This window comes from Callithrix jacchus, chromosome 5 (assembly GCF_049354715.1).
Source record: "Callithrix jacchus isolate 240 chromosome 5, calJac240_pri, whole genome shotgun sequence".
Lineage (NCBI taxonomy): Eukaryota > Metazoa > Chordata > Mammalia > Primates > Cebidae > Callithrix > Callithrix jacchus.
In genome coordinates, this window is record NC_133506.1 from 54059659 (window position 1) to 54082368 (window position 22710).

At 44.7% G+C, this 22710-nt stretch overlaps 1 protein-coding gene across 1 annotated transcript in view; it reads right to left on the bottom strand.

The window, feature by feature from the left end:
• The window catches only part of APCDD1L (APC down-regulated 1 like), a 54836-nt gene that overhangs the window by 13756 nt on the left and 18370 nt on the right, over positions 1–22710 (bottom strand). The window lies entirely within an intron of this gene.

A 22710-nucleotide genomic window follows, 5' to 3' on the forward strand; every position in this document is an offset into this window, starting at 1 on the left:
GGGAAGATGGACATGGGAAGATGGACAGGGGAAGATGGACACGGGAAGATGGACATGGGAAGATGGACACGGGAAGATGGACAGGGGAAGATGGACGGGGAAGATGGACACAGGAAGATGGACACGGGAAGCAGGTGCCGCAGTGCAGGCCCCAGGTCCTCTGGAGTGACCCCCAGATGTGCTTGGCTGGTTCTGGAGACAAGTCAAGCTTCGGTGTGGGGCTGTTCATGATGTCTTCTAGGGCTGCTTAGAGGCGAGGGTGCCAAGACCTTCAGCTGCCAGAGAGTAGCAGCACTCCCAGAAACTGTCACCTCTACTCAGGGCTGTCGGGCTTGAGACGGCCCAGATGGTGGTGAGCTGTGTCCAAACACTACAGCCACAGCTGTGCTCGGGGGGGCACTGGCCCGGCCTGGGAGGTCCAGCTCCTGTAGCGAGGCTTCCAAGCATGGCTCCTCCCACTGAGCCTGGGGCTGGAGTGGGTCAGGAGGGGCTGAGTCTTAGGACTCCAGGCCAGGGGACGTGGGGGCCTGGCAGAAACTTCAGGAGGCCCTGGGAGGGGTTGGGGGCTGAGTTTTGAAGGGATCAGATGGCATGCTCTGCCCTTTCCCAGCCTCGCAGGCAGACCTTCCAGCAGGGCTTCAGGAGAGATGAGGGCTCCCCAATGTCCTATTGGAGCTGCCTGGCCCCAAACTCTGTGCCCCAGGGGTACCTTAGGAAAAGGAGGCAGAGCAGATTCCTCAGTTCCCTTGAGGTTGGGGGTTGCATCTGGAGGCTTTGGAGTCCCCAGTGATCAGCTGAGAAGGGAGGAGTGATGCTGATGATGACGAGGGGATGACAGCAGCAGGTCCTGTTAACTGGGTGTAGACCCCTTGCACTTTTATACACTGTTCCCATCAGATCTTTGCAATAACTCTGGAGATGGCGTTAGCGTTATCTTCCTCTCATGGGCAGAGAAACTGGCTCAGCTCAGAGATGGGCTCAGCTTCCACAGGGTGCGTGCCACCTGGATGTGGCAAAGCCAGGATGTGAGCCCAGGTTGTTTGACTTTGGGGTGTGACAGCCTCACAGGTGCTTGTCTTGCATCCCCAGCGAGCACAAAAGGGGCTGACTTGGAGATGGGATAAAACCCAGGGCAGTCAATAAACATTCGCCGACCTACTAGACGAAGGCATGAGTACAAACGCTGGTGTAGCCCTGGGTCCCTGTTATAACCGTGGTTCATCCTGCAACTGATTTATTGGCTTTAATTAGCCAAATAGGAGAAATGAAAACAAGTAGCCAGCCAGCCCAGGCCAAGACGTCCCCACACTACTCATCGGCCCTCGGGGCCACTATGCGGAGTCAGTGAAACGCCAGTGAGGCCTTGAAGGAGAGGCTGTGGTGGTTCTGTGTTCACTTGGCACATCTAATTTGCAGGAACTTGTGGCAGGATGTGGGTAGTGGGTGGGTAGGCACTAAAGTTGGGCCAGGTGCCCATACAACCCACCAGGATCCCTAGCTGGTGGGCGCATGTCATAGTCAATGCCTCGTGCATTTGGGGGCTTCCGCCTTCCCTTCTTAGGAAGACATTGGGTTCCCTGGATTCAATTCTGCAGGTTAATTTGAACATCTCCAGTGTCAATGAAACCTGTCCAAAAGTGTTGATTTGGGAGAATGGATGAAAGCAGAGCGAGGAGAAGGATCAAAAGAGGTCAGCAATATTTGCCTGGTAGGAAAATCAGGCTTACGTTTCAGAGTAAAACAGAGAATGGACCCTGCAAATTACCTTGTCACCGTTTCCACAAATCTCAGGCTCTTGAGGACATGTTTTTCTGTTCAGAAGAAAACAAGGATTTTCTTTTCTTTTTCTTCCCCTGCACCCTCCCTGAAGGCACCGAGACTAGATGGCCCCTGACGTGGTGTTTTGTCATGAATCCTCAGATCCTGGGTTTCTGCTGAGTGCATTTTAGTTGATCTTGTTTTTCTGTGAGAAATGGGATTTAGTTACGTCAGGAGACTGAGATACAAGGAAGTGTTGCTGCATCCGGAACACGTACACACAAACACGAATGCCGGGCACCTCTCGCGGAACCCCAGAGCGGAGAGTCATGCCACCTCTTGGTCATGCGTGAAGCCTCAACCTCAAGGTTGCAAAAACAAAATGAACCAACTAGAAATGATTCCATGACATTTTCTCCAACCAGCTCTTGGAGTAGATGTTGGATTTTCTTTGCTTCCCCCGCTTCTCTTCCTCTAAAGAAGTCTTAACTAAAGAAATAACAGCTGAAAGCAGATGGTGTGGTGGGTTGGCTTACATAGCTTTTCGCAGGGACCTGATAGACGGAGTTAAATGCATGGACCAAACTGGTTTTTATCAACCATGAGTTTTTAATTAACAGTGGTGTCCACTTACTGTCATTCATTATTTGCTGTTTACCCACTAATTAAAAATTATGCTGCTTTTGCACTCATAAGAGCAGAGACATTTGAAATTAGATAGCAGAATTAAATGTAGAGTTCCCAATTGCTCAGACCAGCTTACCAGAGCTTAAAGTATGACATGCTTGAGACTGATGTGTTATCCGGAATGAGAACACCAGGAACAGGCCTCGTGAACAAATGCCATATGGACCTGTCTGGGGCCTTTCAGGGAAAGGACACTCGCTGAGCACCCCCATAAGTGTGGGCACTTGGCTAAGATTGTCTTGAGATCATCAAATGGTGCCCAGCCTCTCCTGAGTGCACATTCTGGGAGGCCCAAGGTCAGGTGCTTCATCTGCACTAGACCTTCAGCCCTCCCAGCAGCAGCGTGTCAGCACCTTGGCAAAGTCCAAAGGATTGGCAGGTATAATGGGCACAACCACCCATGACATGCACCCATTTTGCCGATGAGGATACTGAGGGTTCAGAGGGACGGAGGGACTTGGCCATTGTCACTCCTCCACAGACAGATGCTTCATAGCCAAATAAACCACAACAATACCCCTAGTAAAATACACCTAACATAAAAGGGACCATTTTGGCTGGGCACAGTGGCTCATACCGGTAATCCCAGCACTTTGGGAGACTGAGGCAGGCGGATCACCTGAGGTCAGGAGACTGTGACCAACCTGGCCAACATGGTGAAACCCCATTTCTATTAAAAGCACAAAAATTAGCCGGGTGTGGTGGTGTGCACCTGTAATCCCAGTTACTTGGGAGGCTGAGCCGGGAAAATTGCTTGAACCCAGGAGGCAGAGGTTGCAGTGGGCTGAGATCATACTGGCATTCCAGCATGGGCAAAAAAAGTGAGACTCCATCTCAAAAAAAAGAAAACAAAAGGCACCATTTTAACCATTTTAAAGTGAACAGTTCAATGGCATTCGTACATTCACAATAGTGTGCAACCACCACCACGATCTCATTCCAACACGTTGTCCTCACCTCAGGAGACCTGTGCTCATCAGCAGTCACTCTCGCTCCCCCCTCCTCTCAGATCTTGGCAACAGTGACTCCGCTTTCTGCCTCTGTGGATTTGCCTGTTCTGGATATCTCATAAAGATGGAATCCCTCACTCTGTGCCCTTCTCTTACCTCCCTTCCCCAGCAATTCTAGGTGGATATGGTTATTCCATTTTGCAAATGAACAGTGGAGGCTTAGAGAGGTTTCACTTCTGGGGCCTCAGTGCATGTTTTCTTCAAAGACCACGAAAAGTGCAGATATGGATCAAAGAGGAAAGACAATAGAGAAAAGATGTGGGCTTTGTGGCCAGAGCAGATAGAGAAATATCAGCTTTTCAGGTGCCTTTCTTTTGGGAGTAAAAAGCAAAAGAAAAGTACTTTTTCCTCTTGTAATCTACTTGTTCTGAGATTCTTGAAGCAAGGCATGAACGAACGCAGGGTGGGGTGTGAGGTGATTTTAGGTGCGACACAAGCCCTCCATTTTCCAACAGTCATGCATTGATTTTAGAGGGTGTTAAAAGCGTCAATAGTTATTATAGCAACCTTGTACTTGCACAGCCCGTTTTGCTGAGGACTGAGTTTTAAAAGGAGGTTGATCTGAACTTGATTTTAAAATATGAGGTATTTTATTTTAATTATTTTATTTTAATATTTTAATGAAATCATATTTAGTAAGAAGATATACAAGGGACTCTGGGCGAGGTAAATAGCCTGAGGGTGGTGCATGGAGGATGGAGGGAGGAGCAGCTCAAGGTGAACTCATCACCTTACCCAAGGCAGACAAGAGGAGAGCATCTGGGCATCCCAGGGCTACCGTGACAAAGACCGCACATTGCATGGCTGAAGCAACAGGAGTTGATCCTCTCCCATTCTGGAGTCTGCAAGTCTGAAGTTTGAAACAAGGTGTGGGGAGGGCCTCTCCCAGCACCTGGTGACTCAAGGTGTCCCTTGGCTTGTGGCTGCTCTGTGCCAGTCTCTGCCCCCACCTTCCCGTGGCCTTCGTCCCTGTTTGTGTGTTTCCTCCATCTGCACCTGTGTCCAAATCTCCCTCTCCTTTCTCTTATAAAGACATCAATTCCTGGATTAGGAGCCGCCCTAATCCTAATCCAGTATGACCTCATCCTAACTTGATTACATCTGCAAAGACCCGAGATCCAAATAAGACCCTATTTCCAGGTACTGGGGGTTACGACTCATTCAACCCACAGCAGATAACAAGGGTCATCCAAAACTGAGGCCCCCGGCGACCCAACCACCATTCATTCATTTATTCTCTCCCACACAAACACCTCCTGAATGCCTATTGTATGCCTGGAGCTGGATGGGCTCTGAGTCTGCATGGCTGCACATGATGGTCAGAATTCCTGTTGCTCCTGGAGAGATTGGCATTAATCAAATAGACTCACATTGGAGTATAACTTCAAACAATCCCAAGTGTCTTGGTGGAAATTTATATGTGGCCAGAAACTTCAGTGAGTGCACTTGGTTCCACATCCAAGCTTTCTGATGTAGCCTCTGAGGCCCTTTAAAAACAGCTGATTTTTACCACTAGATCATCTGCCACATTCTACCATGCTTTTCCACTGTGAGTTCCTCATGCTGAAAGAGCAAATCTTTGGGTGCCTTAAGGGCATTGCCTGTGCTGTTCCTTCCTCTGCTTTGTGCCGGGCTCTCTGTCTTCACTGAGGTCTCAGCGTAAAAGACATTTCTTGGCAGCACATCTTTTCCAGGTGCCCCTCTTCTGTCCTCTTCATTCTCTTCTCTCTTGTGCAGCACTCATCACATCAGGCTTTTACTATCTGCTTTCTCACTTTGGTTTACCTTTATTTTTTTACTCTTCATTCCAAAATAATTTCAGACTTAGAGAAATGTTGCAAAAGTGGTAGAAAGAGTTCTAGTATATGCTTTGTTCAGTTTCTCTGTTGGTTAACATCTTATGCAGATATTTTGCCATGATCAGAATCAGGACATTAACAGCGATACAGTGTTCTTAATGTGTCTACAGACTTACTCAAGTTTCACCCATTGTCCCATTAATGTTCTCTTTCTGGTCCAGTGTCCAATACAGAATCCAACATTGTATTGAGCTGCCATGTCTCCTTCAATCTGAGACATTGATTTCTTTTTGTCTTCTATGACTTTGACACTTTTGAAGAGTAGTGGCCATTATTTTGTAGTGTCCTTAGTGTGGGATGGTCTGATGTTTTCTCATGAATAAATTCTATTCACACATTTCTGGTAAGAACGTGTGAAAGTGATGGTGTATCCTTCCCAGTGCATCATCTCAAGAGGCACACGATGGCAATCATCCCATTCCTGGTGATCTTGACTATGATCACTTGCTTAAGGATGCATCTACCATGTTTCTCCAGTATTAAATTACTACTTTTCTCTCTGTGATTAATAATTACCTTATGCTGATATACTCAGAGATAATGAAAACATCTTGTACTTCATTATACATCCCCTACTAATTTTAGCATCTATTGATAATTGTCAATGATTCTTGCCTACAATTATTATTGGTGTTGTTTTCCAAATGGTCATTCTCTAGTTCCATGAATCTTTCTGAGTTTATCTTCATTTTTATTTTTAGAGACATGGCCTCACTATGTTGCCCAGGCTAGTCTCCAGCTCCTGAACCCAAGAGATCTGCCTATCTCAGCCTCCCAAAGTGCTGGAATTCCAGGCATGAGCCACTATGCCTGGCTCTTTCTGAGCTTATTAACTGGAATTTTGCTGTAGGGATGTACTGTCCCTTCTCTCTCATTTATCATTTTATTCAATTATTTATATTACTATGAACTCATGAATATTTATTTTACTTTATTGGTTATAATACATTACTGTCATTATTTATTTTGTTGCTCAAATTGTCCCTGACATGGCCATTGGGAGCTCCTCCAGTTATCTCCTGTGTCCTTTCTATATATCTTTGTAATTTTCAGGGGAGTACTTCCTCATTTCCTGGTGCCAGAGGATCTTCTAGGCTCATTTTATATTTTTTCAGTCCCATTCCTGAAATTGGTCATTTCTCCAAGGAACTCTGGTTCCTTTCATTGGAAATGGTGTTTAGAAAACAATATCTGGGTGCTAGGCGTGCTCAATGCCAGTGGGCAGTCACTTTAGGCATTTTAACTTTTTCTTTTCTCTCTCCTTTCTTCCTTCCTTCCTCCCTCCCTCCCTCCCTCTTTCTCTCCTTCCTTCCCTTCTCTTCCCTTTCTTTTCTTTTTCTTTCCTTTTTTCCTTCCTTCCTTCCTTCCTCTCACTGTGCCTCCATGACTCTGCCAGTGCCATGAGGGCTGGGTCCTCATCTCTTTTGCTCATTGCTGATTCTCCAGCACCTGGCATAGTGCCTGATAGATACCCAATACATATTTGTTGTGTTAAGTCATGGAAAGTGTTTAGGACAATGCCTTCATATATTAAGTGCTTAATAAATGTTAGTTATAATGACCACTTTTCATTGAATAAAATAATGCCTTGTGCTCCATAGCAGCACATGTGTGAGTTCCGTGTTGACCTTTCTCCCACCCTCATGATGTGGTCATTAGGGTCAGGCTTGAAGCATGGGGAGGAGAGGGGGGTGGGGGGAGAAAGAGAAGGTTTATAGCTGTTGGGACTGCTAAGAATCTGGCTGAGGGTGAAAGGGCGATCAGGGAGGTCCCAGCAGGCTGGAGGCCCAGGCTGATCCAAGAGAGGAAAGAGAAGTAGGTGAAGGGAGATTGATGTGTGAGCATCAGATTATGTCATGTGCTTAGATGGGCTGGATCTAACCTAAGACCCTAAGGCCAGGTGCTTTGCTTTAAAGCCTCTTTTCACCCTTGGAACATGCCCTAGTTAAACCAGGACCCTGACATGGTCCTGCAGCCCCCAGGAAGGCTTCACTAGCTCCACCGGTACATAATGCAAGCCATCCACATCAGCCCTGCGCACGATTTTGCTGGTGCCGGTTTTCTAGTAGCCATGTTAAAAAAGCTAAAAAGAGACAGGTAAAATTAATTTGAATGATATATTTCATTCAAGTATTCAAGCATTATATTTCAACATATAACAAATACAACGCTTAATAAGATATTTTATGTGCTTTTTTCCTCATACCAAGTCTTCAAAACTTGGTGTATATTTTACACATATAGCACAGCTCAATTCAGAGAGGCTACATTTCAGGTTCCCCATGGCCATATGTGGCTGGCAGCTGCTGGATTAGACAGCAGAGCTCTAGCTCAAGAATGGAGCATGCATGCCACATTTTGCTGTATCCGAGGTTTTCAAGTTGGCTTCTGAAAATCCCTGGGGTTATTTTTGAAACAGACAGGGGAACCCAGTGAGTAGGATATAGACTTCCCCCCAACTTTACCCCAAACAGTCCCTACCTGTTGCTCTGCTTTATATACTGAGGTTCGGATTAAGATTTGCTTTTTTTTTTTTAAGTGGTTTCTTTTTTTAAAAAAGTCTGAAACCCTCTAGTTTATTTCAAAACCCTTGGCTTGAGGTAATTCACCTAGAATGTTTGGACTTGGAAGCTTACACATATTTTAAATAAAAATTTCAGCAATGGCTCCCCACCCACAAAATAACCTCTTCATTAGAAGAGGCAGCCTTTTACAAATGGAGATATGCTGGCTGTGATGGTGGTCCCGGCTGCATGGCCAGTAAGCTTCAGAGATTGGCTGTGGAAATGAAGCCGTCATGGCATTGCTGCAGCCAAGGATGTGCTTTCCAATGAAGTCATGGCACAAAAGACATGTAGGGTTTCCATAGGAACTCCCCTGAGAAGGCTGCAGATTGATGCTATGATTGGATGCTGCATTCTAAGGAGCCCACCCCCAACCTCTGGAGCGAACCTGGTCCTCAGGTACCTCACATGTCTCTTATTTGGCCACAATTGAATCTCCTCATCCACCTAATCTGAGAGTCTGTGTTCAGGGCTGGGAGGCAAGTTGGGGAGTGGGTTGGACTTTGCTGCCTTGGGAAACACAGAAATGGTATGCTCTAAGAAAAGCACGCTCCATTCCCCATAGCCTTCAGCATCCCAGCCCTTTGGAATGTGCCCTCCTCTGCTCAGTGCACTCAGAGAGTTGAAGGCTGCCCTGAGAAATTCAAGAGGAACAGGGTACTTGGCAGAGCTGGCCTGAGGATGTGAGAAGAAGGACCTTTGGATTAACAAGCCGCAGGTTGAAAGGTAATCAAAGGGACAAGGTTTGGTTCGATACCGGCCCCCCAGTTCTCTATGAAAAGCTTCAGGTCAGGCTGGACCACAGGATAGAAGACAAAGGTGGACCTTGCCTGGAGAAGGTCACTGCTTTGTATTTGTGTGCAATGTGCTTAAACCACATTGCTGCGGATGATGAAGTGGCTGGCCACTGAGGATACCTTCCTGAAGCCTCTGCTTAGCATCTCCTTCTGAGTGAAAGGAAGCACACAGTTCACAGAATGGGAAAGGAATAGGGGCCTGGGGAGATGAGTTCCGGCCCACTAAGCCTGGCTCATAAGCTAGGTTTTTCTGTTTGTTTAGGAATGTTCCAGAATTAAATCTGTGCACATGAAAACTCCCTCAGCCCCATAATAATGCTAATTACTCTCACTCTGGCTGGGGCTCCCACCCAGTTGGAAACTAGAACATTCCAGCCACAGGCCAGCTGTTTTTAAAGAGCCAAGGCAGCAGGGTGATTGATGGAAGTGTTTCCCTTTTCATCCAGATGTTCCAGCGTCTTGGAGACAAGGATTCGTTAGCCTGACATTAGCACCTGTGCTCCCAGCTTGCACGTTGGTCTATAGAGATTCATAACTTATAGCAAATTTGGCCAGTGGTGTCCACTGAGGCCAACATCCCACCTGGTGCTTGGAGGAGCTGGCAAGGGAATGGTGATAGCTCGTAGCATCACTGTATAGCAGGTGCCGAATGTGCCCAGGTCTCACCGAATGTCCTGGTGCCTGCCTTAAGGGGTGTAGTTAGGAGTCAGGGTTTGCCAAACAGAACGTGTATCTGGGAGTCTCCCATTGGACTGAACTCTTATTAGCTCTCTTGGCAGAAGGCTGAAGCTTTCATTGTTCTATAGAACAGGACTTTGGCAAGATGATCACAGGGATTTGACACATTCAATAAGAAAGAAGAGGTTTGTATCATCATGGCGAAGACCCTTCAGAATCCAGAAAGGGTGCCTGAGGACTCTTGGGATGCCAGCTTGAGGAGCTGAACTCTTCCTGGGGTCTTGGGAACTGGTTCTCCACCAGATCTTCCCCAGTGGGACCAAGAACCTTGTCGGATGGCAGAAATATTTAGGTTTTGAGGAGAGAGGGATGGAGGATGGTGGTTTCCATTGAGTATCCTTGGATCTGAGACCCATCCAAAGATGTCGGGGGTGACTGGGAGGAACCCCAGTGTGGGGGGAAATGCACCACTCACCAAGCTGTTCTTGGGAGCTTCCACAAGGGGGCCCTCTTGAGCTTTGGTTGGGGCGATTGGGAGCCTGTGGCGAACCCTGACACCACCGGCCCCAGCCTCGGCCTCCAGCCCAGGGCCATCCAGCCTCCCTCATTCCACCCAATGCTGGGGAAGAAGGAGCCCACCAAAGGCCAGCTCTGGAGCCCAGGCTCTCTTCCACGTGGGAGATCTTCCTTTCCGCTCGCACAGAGAGCATATTTAGAGCCTGATGGCAGGAGTGAAGGGTCATCTAGCCTGGCCTCTTTTGGAGAAGTTTTCCATAAGGGAACAAAAGCTCCAGTTGTAACCACAAAAAGGGACACGTGGGAAGCTTCATAAACAGTGAAGCAAGACACATCTCGGCTCCTCGGGTTTCTCCCCAAAGACACATATAGGGGGCCCTTTGGGTCAGCTGCTACAGGGAGCACTGAGATTTTAAATGCAAGAAACTTATTGTAATTTAACAAATCAATTTTTCTTACATTGTGTTGAGTTTAAGTTCGTGGTCTCTTTCATACATTCAAAATAAGAAATTTCCCTAGAGTGCAATTTTGTGGGAAAACCTACATCATGTTTCGAAAAACCCATTTTGTTAGGAGTTACCAGATTTTAAGATAAATGGTAATATTTAATTATTGCATTATTTTACCGTCTAGAAAATTAATGTGTTTTCGGAGTTTCAGGAGAAAGGCCAGCTGTAAGTCTGGACCCTATTTTTAAATTACCATACAAATAGAATCCCAAAGACGCAAATATTGGTTTAAGTGTTGCAGACAAGGTCCAGGAAAATGTGTTGGCTTCCTAAATGTTAAAGAGACAGGCTTGTAATTCTCACCTTCCCTCATGACCCTGGCCCTGCTGTGCTCCTACCCTCAGAAGAGCACGAGTAGCTCAGGAAGGGGACAAAGCAGTGCTAATTGTATGACCACAGCGGGTGAGTCATCAGAGTATGGTGGTTACCATCGCAGTAACAAGACGCACATTTCTGGTAAAGCTCTGGAATCTTCGAAGCCCACATTCATGGATCTGCTTGACCCTCATCACAAACCTTCCAGATGGGGATGGTGACTGCCCCCCCATCTTACAGACCCTAAAACGGAGGCTCAGAAGAGAAAAGCTGACAGTATCTTGCTTCTGTCACACAACTCTCAGGTGGAGAGGCCCACATTCAAAACCGGGTCCAGTAACTGTAAACCCCTAGCATCTTTCCACCTGCACTTACAGCCCCTGGTCTTGGCTCGACATTTATTGAGCACCTACTGTGTGCTTGGCCACGGGGTTGTAGAGAAGCATCTAGCAGGGCTCAAGGTCTGACATTTCAAGCCAATTATTCTGCCCAATACTTCGGTCCAGTTTGCCGAAGGGAGCTCAAAGAGAAGAGGGGCCTCTGGAGGGGCCCCACTGCCTATGTGCACCTTGAGGTCTTATAAAACGAGAAGCTGCTTGACAGATGGAGCAAGCTGTAATGGGCACTCCGGGCAGGAGCTGTGACGGTAGCAGGGAGGTGTGAACCAGCAGAGAGAGATGGAGGAGGCTGTAATTAGTCCCTGTGACGGTGGCACTGTGGGGAGGGTTGTCATGGGGAGAGCTGAAGAAGCACAGAGCTGCAGGGGTGGAAGGGAGGCCTCTCCCACTGCTTCCTGGGGCTGGAGTGTTCTCCAGGAGGCATGGAGGGGGATTGCAAGGAGTGAGATCATGTGTGTGCTTTGAAAAGCAGTGCCTTCCGCACTGGCTGCACCTCCTGGGTGGCACTGCCCGCCATTCCAGGGGTCCATGGTGGACATTTTATATTGGATTAATTTCATGTCCATTTTGACTCAATTTAATAACTGACACATCAAGCCTGGGTTGCTTTTTGGATGAGGCTAAGGCACAGAGGGATAGATTATTATTATTATTATTTTTTGAGACGGAGTCTTGCTCTTTCACCAGGCTGGAGTGCAGTGGCGCAATCTCAGCTCACTGCAACCTCTGCCTCCTGGGTTCAAGCGATTCTTAAGTGAGAATGAGCTAGTTGACATGGAGAGAAATGTTGACTCAGTTACAGAATGGTAACAATCAGTTGTGGCCGAATGGCCAGAATGGCAGCTGGTAACAGGTGGTTGGAGGCCCAGGCTCTAAGACCCCCGCTGGCTTGTGTTAAGGATGATGTTGTGCATATCTGAGGGCCGGGGAGGGAGGACTTGAGAGGGCCTGTGGGTTCCAATTCAATTCCTGAGTGGGGAGGTGAGGCTGGGGCCAAAGGTGGGGAGGCCACCTTGTGAGGTGAAGTGGGGTGCAGTTCCTTAGCCTGTGTCATGGTAAGGATGGAGTGCAGGTGTCTGAGATAGAGAACTGGGGAGGAGTGCCATGTTTAAGGGGTAAATTTTGGGCATCCAGAGAGGGCACCCAGCTGGGCCCAGTCACCTGTCCATACAGCACCCGGGGACAATGGTGGGATGGAGAAGCTGTCCTCTGAAGAAGCAGAGTCCCCAGGGAAGTGGCTCTAGGAAGAAGGCTGAGGTAGAGGCTGGGGGAGAGGAGCAGTCAGAATGGGGAGCAAGCTGTTTGATAAGTAGGGTTGCAGATAAAATGCAGGATGCCCAGTTATATCTGACTTCCAGATGCACAACAAAAAATATGTTAGCATCAGTGTGTCCCTAATATTACATAGATGAGTGTAGCAATTTGGCTATGGACAGAGAATAGAGTCAAAACCAGAAAGATGTGTGGGATAGATCGTCCTTTATGGTTTAATTATTATTTCTATGTAAGTTCTTTTATGCCATACACAGGGCAAAAAAAATAAATCAGATAATACAGAAAAGCACAAAGATGATTTAAAAGCATGTCCACAGTCACCTCACCCAGTATGAACTGCCATTAACCTGCTGGTATACATTACCCTCTAGCTTCTAGAGTCTGTGTATACCGACAGGTACAGCACAGGGACTGTGATCCCCTCTGATCTTCCATCTCTACAACAATGCCTGGCCCATGGTAGGTGGGCAATACATTTTTATTGAATGAAGAAATAAATCTTTCTAGGTTTTTCCCCCTTCTTATACATACACACACATACCTGCATTTATCCAATTATAATTTTTATAAAAATGGGGCCATCCTATACCTATTATTTGAAATCTATTGTTTTAACTTAATAATAGGTTTAGCAATCTTTGTGGAAGGTTTGTTTATGGTTTTTTAAGACTGTAGGGACTAACACATATTCACAGTCTGCAGTGGAGGAAGGCCGGTGCCCTGATCTAGAAGAGTCCAATAGAAACAGACTAAACTCTTCAAACAAAAGCAATACATGGCTTGCAGTGGAATTTTCAAAATGTCTAAAAGAAGGTGTAAAATGAAAATGCAAGTCTCTTCCTATTCTGGAGCTCTGGTTGTTTCCTTCAAACAGAATCATTTTAACAGTTCCTTGTGCATCCTCCCAGAAAATGGTTTCATGCCGATCTCTGCTATTAAAGTTCTTTTTTATGAATGCAATTTTTCTATACACATGGCTCTGCATTTTGCTTTTTACACTTAAATTATCAGCGATAGTTTTCTGTCTCAGACTTATCTCTTTATGGAAAAGACAAAATGGTATTCCATTATTTACATGAATCTTGATGTAGCTAAGCAATCCTGTTAATGGTCATTTAGGTTGTGGTAAACACACATACACACACACACACACGCAATTATCAAAACAACAATACATTGGACATCCTTTTAAAGTATCTTGGTATAAATTCTGTGGGTCTCCAATGGATAAATTCTTTTATTTATTTATTTATTTTGAGATGGAGTTTCACCCTTGTTACCCAGGTGGGAGTGCAATGGCGCGATCTCAGCTCACTGCAACCTCTGCCTCCTGGGTTCAGGCAATTCTCCTGCCTCAGCCTCCTGAGTAGCTGGGATTACAGGCATGCGCCACCATGCCCAGCTAATTTTTTGTATTTTTAGTAGAGACGGGGTTTCACCATGTTGACCAGGATGGTCTCGATCTCTTGACCTCGTGATCCACCCGCCTCGGCCTCCCAAAGTGCTGGGATTACAGGCTTGAGCCACCGTGCCCAGCCTAATGGATAAATTCTTAACAGAAAGATTGAATGTACATTAACATGTCAATAGAGTTGGCCAAATTTTCCTCCAAAAATGCTGTTTCAATGTATCCTCCACCAGTGATATACAAGAGTGCCCGTGGCCTTAGATTTTGGGCCACACTGGATATTATCAAATATAGAAAGCAAAGTTTTCATTTGTACAAGTCTAACACAGGAACTTTGGAAGAGACATGACAAGCAAATGAAGGTTTGTGGTTAATCACACATTTTCATGCCTACAAATAAACAGGGGGCACAAGTTAATCAGCAGATACTCCATTAACTTGGATTCATACCCTTCTGTTTATTTTTCACTGCTATCACTCTGGCTCAAGTCACCATCATTTTTCCAGATGAAAGGCTGATGGGGCTTCTCACTGTTTCCCCGGTACTCACTCTGGCCCCTGTAATTCATTCTCCACGGAGCAGCAAATATGATCTTTAAAAAATGCAAATCAGCATTCTGCTTCTGCAATATAGCTATCTGAATATTCTGAGGGACTTCCCCACTTTGCCTAACTAGATTTGGTATAAATTATACTTTTTCATAAAGTATGGAAACCTCTGAGTTCCTTGGCTCCCAAAGTGAGCTTAAGGGGGCCTGTGGAGCCCCTCCTGAGGAAAGATGTCAATGTCTTCTTTGCCTGTGGCATGAAGTTGGGCAGACCAGGGGCTAGAGTGGTCCCAAGCCACTGATGCCCCTGGCTCCTGGGAGAAGCAAATATAAATAATCTCTAGAAGAAAGTGTTATTATTTTTAATTCTAAGATTTTTCTCAGATTAAGATCAAATATGAGTTTTTGATTAGAGATCCCCCCAAGACACAAGTAAACAATCCACTATGGATTGACAGCTGGCAGAAGCAAAAAAATGAACATCCCAGGAATATCAGATATTGGAATTATCTATCACAGAATATAGAATAATATACATGAAATGTTTAATGAAATAAAACATGGAATTTAAAAAATGAACAAACAGTATTAGCCTGTAAAAATGACCAAGAAGCTCTGAAAAATGAGCAAATATAACTTTGAGAAATAAAAATAACATTGTTGAAATAAGAACTTACTGGCTGGTTCAGGGAGCAGATTAGACACTGTTGAGAAGGAGATTAGTGAATTGGAAAATAGATGTAAAGAAGTTACCCAAAATTTAGGAACAAAAGAGAGGGGATGCAAACTAAGAAAAAGAGGTTAAGAGACATAGGAGTGATCATGAGAAAGTCTAACTAATGTCTTCAATAAAGACAAAAAAAAAAAAAGAGTAGAGGAGAAGCAATCAGTGAAGAAAAATGTCTAACAGTTTTCCAGAGTGATAAAAGACACCAAACTACTGGAAGAACAGTGAGTACCAAGTGGGATTAAGAAGAATCCAAAGAAATCAACATTTGATTCTGCAAAGGGCCAAACAGAAAGTAAGCCACCAACCTAGATTTGTACCCATCAAAATACTCTTTCAAGAACAAGGGCAAAACAAAGACATTTTCAAATAAACAATACTGAGAGTGTTCATTAAATGACCTTCTAAACAAAGGAATTTATGAAAAAGGAACATTTACTGGAAGGAAGGGTTTTTTTCTGTTTGTTTTTTGAGATGGAGTCTTGCTCTATCACACAGGCTCTGGAGTGCAGTGTCACAACCTTGGCTCACTGCAACCTCCACCTCCTGGGTTCAAGCAATTCTCCTGCCTCAGCCTCCCAAGTAGCTGGGATTTTAGGTGCAAACCACCATGCCCAGCAAATTTTTGTATTTTTAGTAGAGATAAGTTTTCACCATGTTGGCTAGTCTGGGAAGGTCTTATTTTTAAGAAGAAATAACAAGCAAATAATTGGAAAATATAATTCTTAAAAAAATGATACCATCTAATTTTGTGGGGTAAAAAAAAGAGGAAAAGGACAACAAAAATACTGAAAAACAGAAGCATGCAATTTGGAAGATGAATGATTAGGTTAGTGTCATAAATTTCTTGTGTTAATCAGGAAAAGAGTTAAGATACTATAATTTCAAGAGTTAGCTGCTGAAATAATAGAAGCATTGTTTAACTTCCAAACCAGAAGAAAGAAAAAGTAATAGGAATAAGTATAAATAGTTCCTTAAATATTAAAGACAAGAAAGGAGAAAAAGAATAAAAAGTTTAATTTGTGGAAAATAAAAGATGATTAAAATATAAAAAATGTAAATGGATTTAATTACCAATTAACAGAGATTTTGAAACATGTAGCTATGTGGTATTTACAACAGACACACTTGAAGTATAGGGACACAGAAAGGATGAAAGTAAAATAATTCACAAAGCTTGCCAAATACTAAGTAAAAGGACCTGGGTGGCTGCATCAAAATCAGGTAGAGTAGGATATGAAATAAAAAGCATTGTTAAGGATAAACGTGGTCATTCCGCAAAAGGTCCCACCTGCCAGGAAGAGTTGGCCATATCAGAACATACAAAACAAACATTGCTATAGCCACAGGGAAATGTTGACAAATCCATCATTATAATGGCATATTTTTGCACAATTCTTCTGATTATTTATAGACCAAGTAGACAAAAGATAAGTAATGATGCAAAAGCCTTAAAAACACAATGAACAAGTTTAATTCCTTTCATATAGATGTGTGTGCCTGTGTGTTCATGTGTGTGTGTGTGTGTGTTCATGTGTGTGTATGCCTGTGTGTTCATGTGTGTTGTGTAAGCATAGTGTACACAGTGGTCCCCCATGTGCGATTTTGCTTTTCATGGTTTCAGTCCTGCAGTCAACCATGATCTGGAAATATTAAATGAAAAATTCCAGAAATAAACAACTCATACATTTTAAATTGAGTCCTGTTCTGGGTAGCATGATAAAATCTTGCACCGTCCTGCTCCATCCCACCTGGGATGTGAACCCCACTTCTGTCTTAGCGTATCTGTGTATGCCACCTGCCCTATACAATGTGATAATAGGAAAAAACATAGTATATATAGGATTTGGTATTATCCACAGTCCGAGACCCACTGGGGGTCTTGGAATGCCTCCCCTGAGGATAAGAGGGGACTGCACACACACATGCCCTCTATACCCCTCTGGGTTTTGGAAAGGACTCTTGTAAGACAGAGACCCTGAATCCTTTTGAGGGCAGTGTGGGAATGGAAAAATTAAGGACAGCATGAGAGAGGAGAGTTACAGGACAGTCACATGTATGGACATGGTTGCAAAGTTTTAAATAAAATATGAATAAATGAAATGTAAAGATGATGCATTATGCCCATGTTGTGTCTATCCTAAAAATGCAACTGACATTAGAAAAGTCTGTAAATATTCTTGCCACATCCACAGATTAAAAGATCTTTTCCAAGATGCAGAAAATGCATCTAATAAAATTCCAAACCCATTTATAATTTAAATATAATAAATAGTTTGATATATGTCTATGCTGATAAGGGCATCATGTACCAAAACAGCCTACTCTAAATGATGTTTCTTAGTGATGAAGTATTGAACTTCTGAGATCAGAAATTAATAAGACAAAGATGCCTGCATCACAATGAATGCCAATTACTTTCAATGTTTTACTAATGCTTCTTGCAGTAAAACAAGAAAAAGAAATAAAAGGTACAAGGATTATAAAAGAAAGAAAATGATCACTATTTGTAGTTGATTGTGATCTACAAATCATGATTGTCTATGTAAAAACTTAAAATCTACAGACAATTTTTAGAAATAATGAGAATGTTTAGAAAGATGGCTGGATAAAAGGAATCAAAATACAAGAATCAATTACATTTTGTAGCAACGCATAATTGTGAGGAGGGGATATATCATTTACAACAGGAGGAAAAATAGGAGACAACTAGAAATAAATTTTATAAAAATGTGCAGAATGTATCTGGAGAAAATTATTAGAATTTCTTGAAAGACATTAAAGATATAAATAAATGAAGTGAGATATATTCATGGATAGACAATATGAACAGATGTTTACCTTCTACAAACTGGTTCATAGGTATAATTGATTTCAGTCAAAGTCCCAACAGGTTATCTTATTTTTTTTAGGATCTTGAGAAGATGGTTATAAAATTTGTATGAAAGAGCAAAGGTGTCGGGAATTGAAAAACACTAAGATCTAGGGGCGTGTTGTATCAGAGCTCTTATAAGATTTATTGAAAACTAGAGTAACTGTAGCATTGTATATTCTGTGAAAAGATAAACAAATTGACCAAAACAATAGAACGGAAAGTTCAGATGGTGACTCCTGAAATTTACAGAGGCTTGCTAGGTGACAGGGTTGCTGACAAGTGGAGAAGAGAGGGCTGGTCAAGAAATAGAACCAAGACAATTAGTTATCCCCGTGGAAAGGAAAAAGAAGTCAGTTCATACCCCCAAATTGATTTCCAATGGGAAAAAAACTTAAATGTACAACAAGGTAAAATGCTAAATCTTTTAGAAGAAAATGTAGAAGAATATCTTTATGACCTCGAGATAGCAACGGATTTCTTAAACAAAATGCACAAGTGCGAAAAGCACAGAAAAACAAGCTGGTAGATAGGATCCTATTACAATTAGGAACTTCTGTTATTCAAAGATACCATAAAGAGAATAAAAAGTCACACACTGGGAGAAGGTATCTACAACATACACGACCAGCAAAGGATTAAGATATAGGATGTGTAAAGAAGACCTCCAAATCTTAAGGAGAAGATAACCCATACAAGAGAAAAATAGATGTTAAGACACAAACTGGTATTTCACAGGCAAGGAAACATGAATGGTAAATAAAGATATGTAGAGACTGTCAAATGCATTAATAGTCAGGGTCGTGCAAATTAAGACCCGATGAGGGGTATACAATGGATTAACAAAATTTATAAATTCCAAAAATAGCAAGTGTAGGTGAGGACCAATGAGAACCCTGCCTGTGGGAGCATAAATTGGGATAAGTACTTCAGAAAATAACTTTTGTAAGTTAACTTACAAGGCATTTATAGCATGAGATCAGTGGTTTACAAACATTTTCTGTGAATCACAATCAGATATACATCTTACATCACCATCTCATATATACACCTGTGCACACACATGTGCTGACACACACACAATGCAAGCATGCATATACACATACACATGCACTCACACACAATGAAAGCATGTACACATGCACAACGCACACACACAGTGCAAGCATGCAAACACACATACACATGCATTCACACAAATGCAAACATGCACACATAGTCACATGCACTTTCACACAATGCAAGCATGTACACATGCACAATGCACACACACAATGCCAGCATGCACACATGCATACACATGCACTCACAATGTGAATGTACACACATGCACAAACACACACACAATGCAAGCATGCACACATGTATTCACATACACTCACAGTGCATGCACACACACAATGCCAGCATGCACACATGCATACACATGCACTCACACACAATGCAAACATACATACATGCACAAACACAACGCAAGCATGCACACACAATGCAAGCATGCACACATGCATATATGCACTCATAGTATCATGCACACAGGCACATAAACATGCATATAATGGAAACAGAAGTTTCGGGAAACAATATTGGCTTTTACTATGAGACATCCACTCTCAATTATTCTCTTCTCTTTCACTAACAAAGCACACTGGTTGGGTCCCACTAAAGTGAGTCCTGAGTCATTAAGAGATCAGGACTATGATTTTGGTAACTCTGGCACATGTGCACCAAGCAACAAGTCCAGGAAGGTTCCTAAGAGCCTTATTTGTAAAAGCCAAAAGCTAGAGACAAATGAGATGATCGTAGATGGAAAAAGAGAAAAATAACTTGCAGCCTCCTCACACATTGGAATATTATCCAGAAGTGAAAATGGAGGAACTACAGCCATACCTAATAGTGTGCTCACACCTTAGAAACATAATATTGAGTGACAAAAGCAAACACAGAAGAATACATACAGTGAGCTATGACTTTCATCAACCTCAGGAACAAGCCCAGCTAAAAAATACCCTGTGTAGGGGGCACCTGTACCCTGAAAAAAAAAACAAGGAGAGGATAAACAACAAAGTTCAGAAAGGGAGAACAGGAGAGCAGACAAAGGCATGGGCAATGCTGTGGTTCTCAGAACGAGAGTTGGGCTCACGGGTGTCCACATTATGCTCACAGTTGACCTTTGAACAACACTACACCAGAGTTAGGGGCACAATCCCCCACTCAGTTGAAAATCCACCAGTAACTTTCGACTCTCCCCAAGACCTAACTACTAATAGCCTATGTTAACTGGAAGCCTTACTGATAATATAGTTGGATCACACATATTTTATATAGGATATGTATTATACACTGTATTCTTATAATAAAGTGAACTAGAGAAAAGAAATTGTTATTGACAAAATCATAAGGAAGAGAAAATATATTCAGTATTCATTAGATGGAAGTGGGTCATCATAAAGGTCTTCATCCTCATCATCTTCATGTCGAGTAGGCTGAGGAGGAGGAGGAAGAGAGGCCAGTCTTGCTGTCTAAGGGGCAGCAGAGGCAGAAGAAAATCTGGGGATAAGTGGACCCCGGCAGGTGAAACTCATGTGGTTTAAGGGTCAACTGTGTTTCTTTTTTCTTCTATTTTTTTCTTTCCCTTTCTTTTTTTTGAGTCAAGGTTTCATTCTGTCGCATAGGCTGGAGTGCAGTGGTGATCAGCTCACTGCAGGCTCGAACTCCTGGGCTCAAGCAATCCTCTGGCCTCAGCCTCCTGAGTAGCTGGGACTACAGGTGTGCACCACTGCCACACTCGGCTAATGTTTACATTGTTTTTTGGTAGAGATGGGGTCTGGCTGTGTTGCCCAATCTGGTCTCAAGCTCCTGAGCTCAGCGATCCTCCTGCCCTGGTCTCCCAGTGTTGGGATTACAGGTGTGAGCCACTGTACCTGGCTGTCTGCTGTGTTTCAAATTATACATATGCTTTGTGGTCCTCAAATATCTAATAAAAATAAAAATGCACATTTGATCAAGTCACTCCTGTCGAAAGCCCTTTCCATTCCAAAGTCCTATGAGACCTGTACTTTGCCTGTGATTCCTGTCTCACCATCTTTTCCTGGCACTCTGTACCCACTGAGCTCCTGGCAGTTCCTTGCCCACACCCCTCTTGTATTCACCCTGGGGCCTGTGTACTTGTGGGTGGTCTGCCAGGAATGCTCTCTTTGGGCCTTCTGGCTCATTCTCCTCCTTCAACTCAAGTGTCTCCTCTTGAGTGAGAACACCCCCATGCCCCTGCCTCAAGGTGGGCCCTCTGCTGCCCCCTGCACTCCTCCATAGACAACAGTGGGGTCCTTTCTGGCCACCGCCTGCTGGACACCAGCCCCAGTTGGTGCAGATCGGACGCTTGTTGCTCACATGCTTCCTTCAGCTGATTGGGAGCTTGGGAGGGCTGAGAACGCCTCTGTCTTCCTTGACTTGTCCTCTGCCAAGCCCAGCACCACACCTGCCAGAGTCACACAACAAATACGGACCACCAGGACCAGTGGCATCATTTGAGGGCCCAGTGCAAATTGAAAAGGTACGGCCCCTTGTTCAAAAAGTTTTAAGGATTTCAAGATGATGACGGTGGAGCATTAGGGCCAGTGTGGGGCCTTTCTGAGTGTGGGGCCGTGTGCCTGACTGCCCCGGTGGTGTGCTCAGGAAGCCGGCCCTTGGGGCCAGATAGAAGCCTTATCAAATGCTACAGGGCTGGGGGCCACCGTGGTGTGGGCTTACTCCGAATGGGCCTGACCTTCTAGACCTTCCAGGCTGAGCTGCCTCCTTGATCCCCAGCACACACTTGCTCTTCAACCATCCCTGTGCCCTGAGGGCAGGGACCCTGGCTGCAGCCTCCAGCAGTTGGAGCCCAGGCTGAACTCAACCATCTAGGCTGAAAACCAGGCCCTGCCTCTTCCGAATTAGGTGGGTTTGGGTAAGAAACCTCAGTGCCCTCATCTGTGGCAGGGTCAGAGACATGGTGGGGGGAAGAGGCAAGGTGGGTTGAGAGCCTCACCTGGGATCCCACCCATAGGAAGGTGTGACCCATGCCAACACCATCTCCTATAGTGACACAGAACAGAAACCTATGCCTGCCACACTGCGCCATGGCCCAGCACCTGGTGGGAGGGGGGTCCCCACATGCACTTCTCTCCCCAGCTGCTGCCAGGGCCATCAGTGGAGGGTGACCCAGCCTCCCACCCTTCAGCCTTGAGGGCCCCAGGCCCCCCTCTCCAGGCTGGGCCCCTGTACCCATATCCACCATCCCTGGCCCGGGTGACAGAGCGGGCAGCGGTCGCGCATGAGACCCTACCTTATCAAGAGCCAGTGACACACCCTCTTTAGGATAATTTATATGAGCAGAACTCGAGAGCAGGGGCGTTTCTATTCAGTCCACTTTTCCCGGAGTTAATGAGCTCAGGTTGTTTTTCCGAATCCTGAAAAGGCCTTTTTTGTGTGCACACCGACTGCTTTATTCAGCTGTAACCTGTGCCCAGTCCCGGTCAGCCGTGGGAGTGGGAGAGGCTGGCAAGGGGCTGTGACAGTGGGGTCAGAGGGGCTCGCCGTGGGAGGGGAACCAGGCCCCAGGCAAACGATCCTGTGGGTGCCAGGGGGCACCTGGGGCAGCCTCTCACAGGCAGGTGTCAGGCTGGGGCCAGGGCTGTGGCCTAGGGCCAGGTAGGGAGACAGCGTTCAAACCATCTCCCAGATGAAAACAGAATGACAAATACTGACTCAGTGCCTTCGAGGAAGCCCAGCATGGGGGCTACCTGAGCCT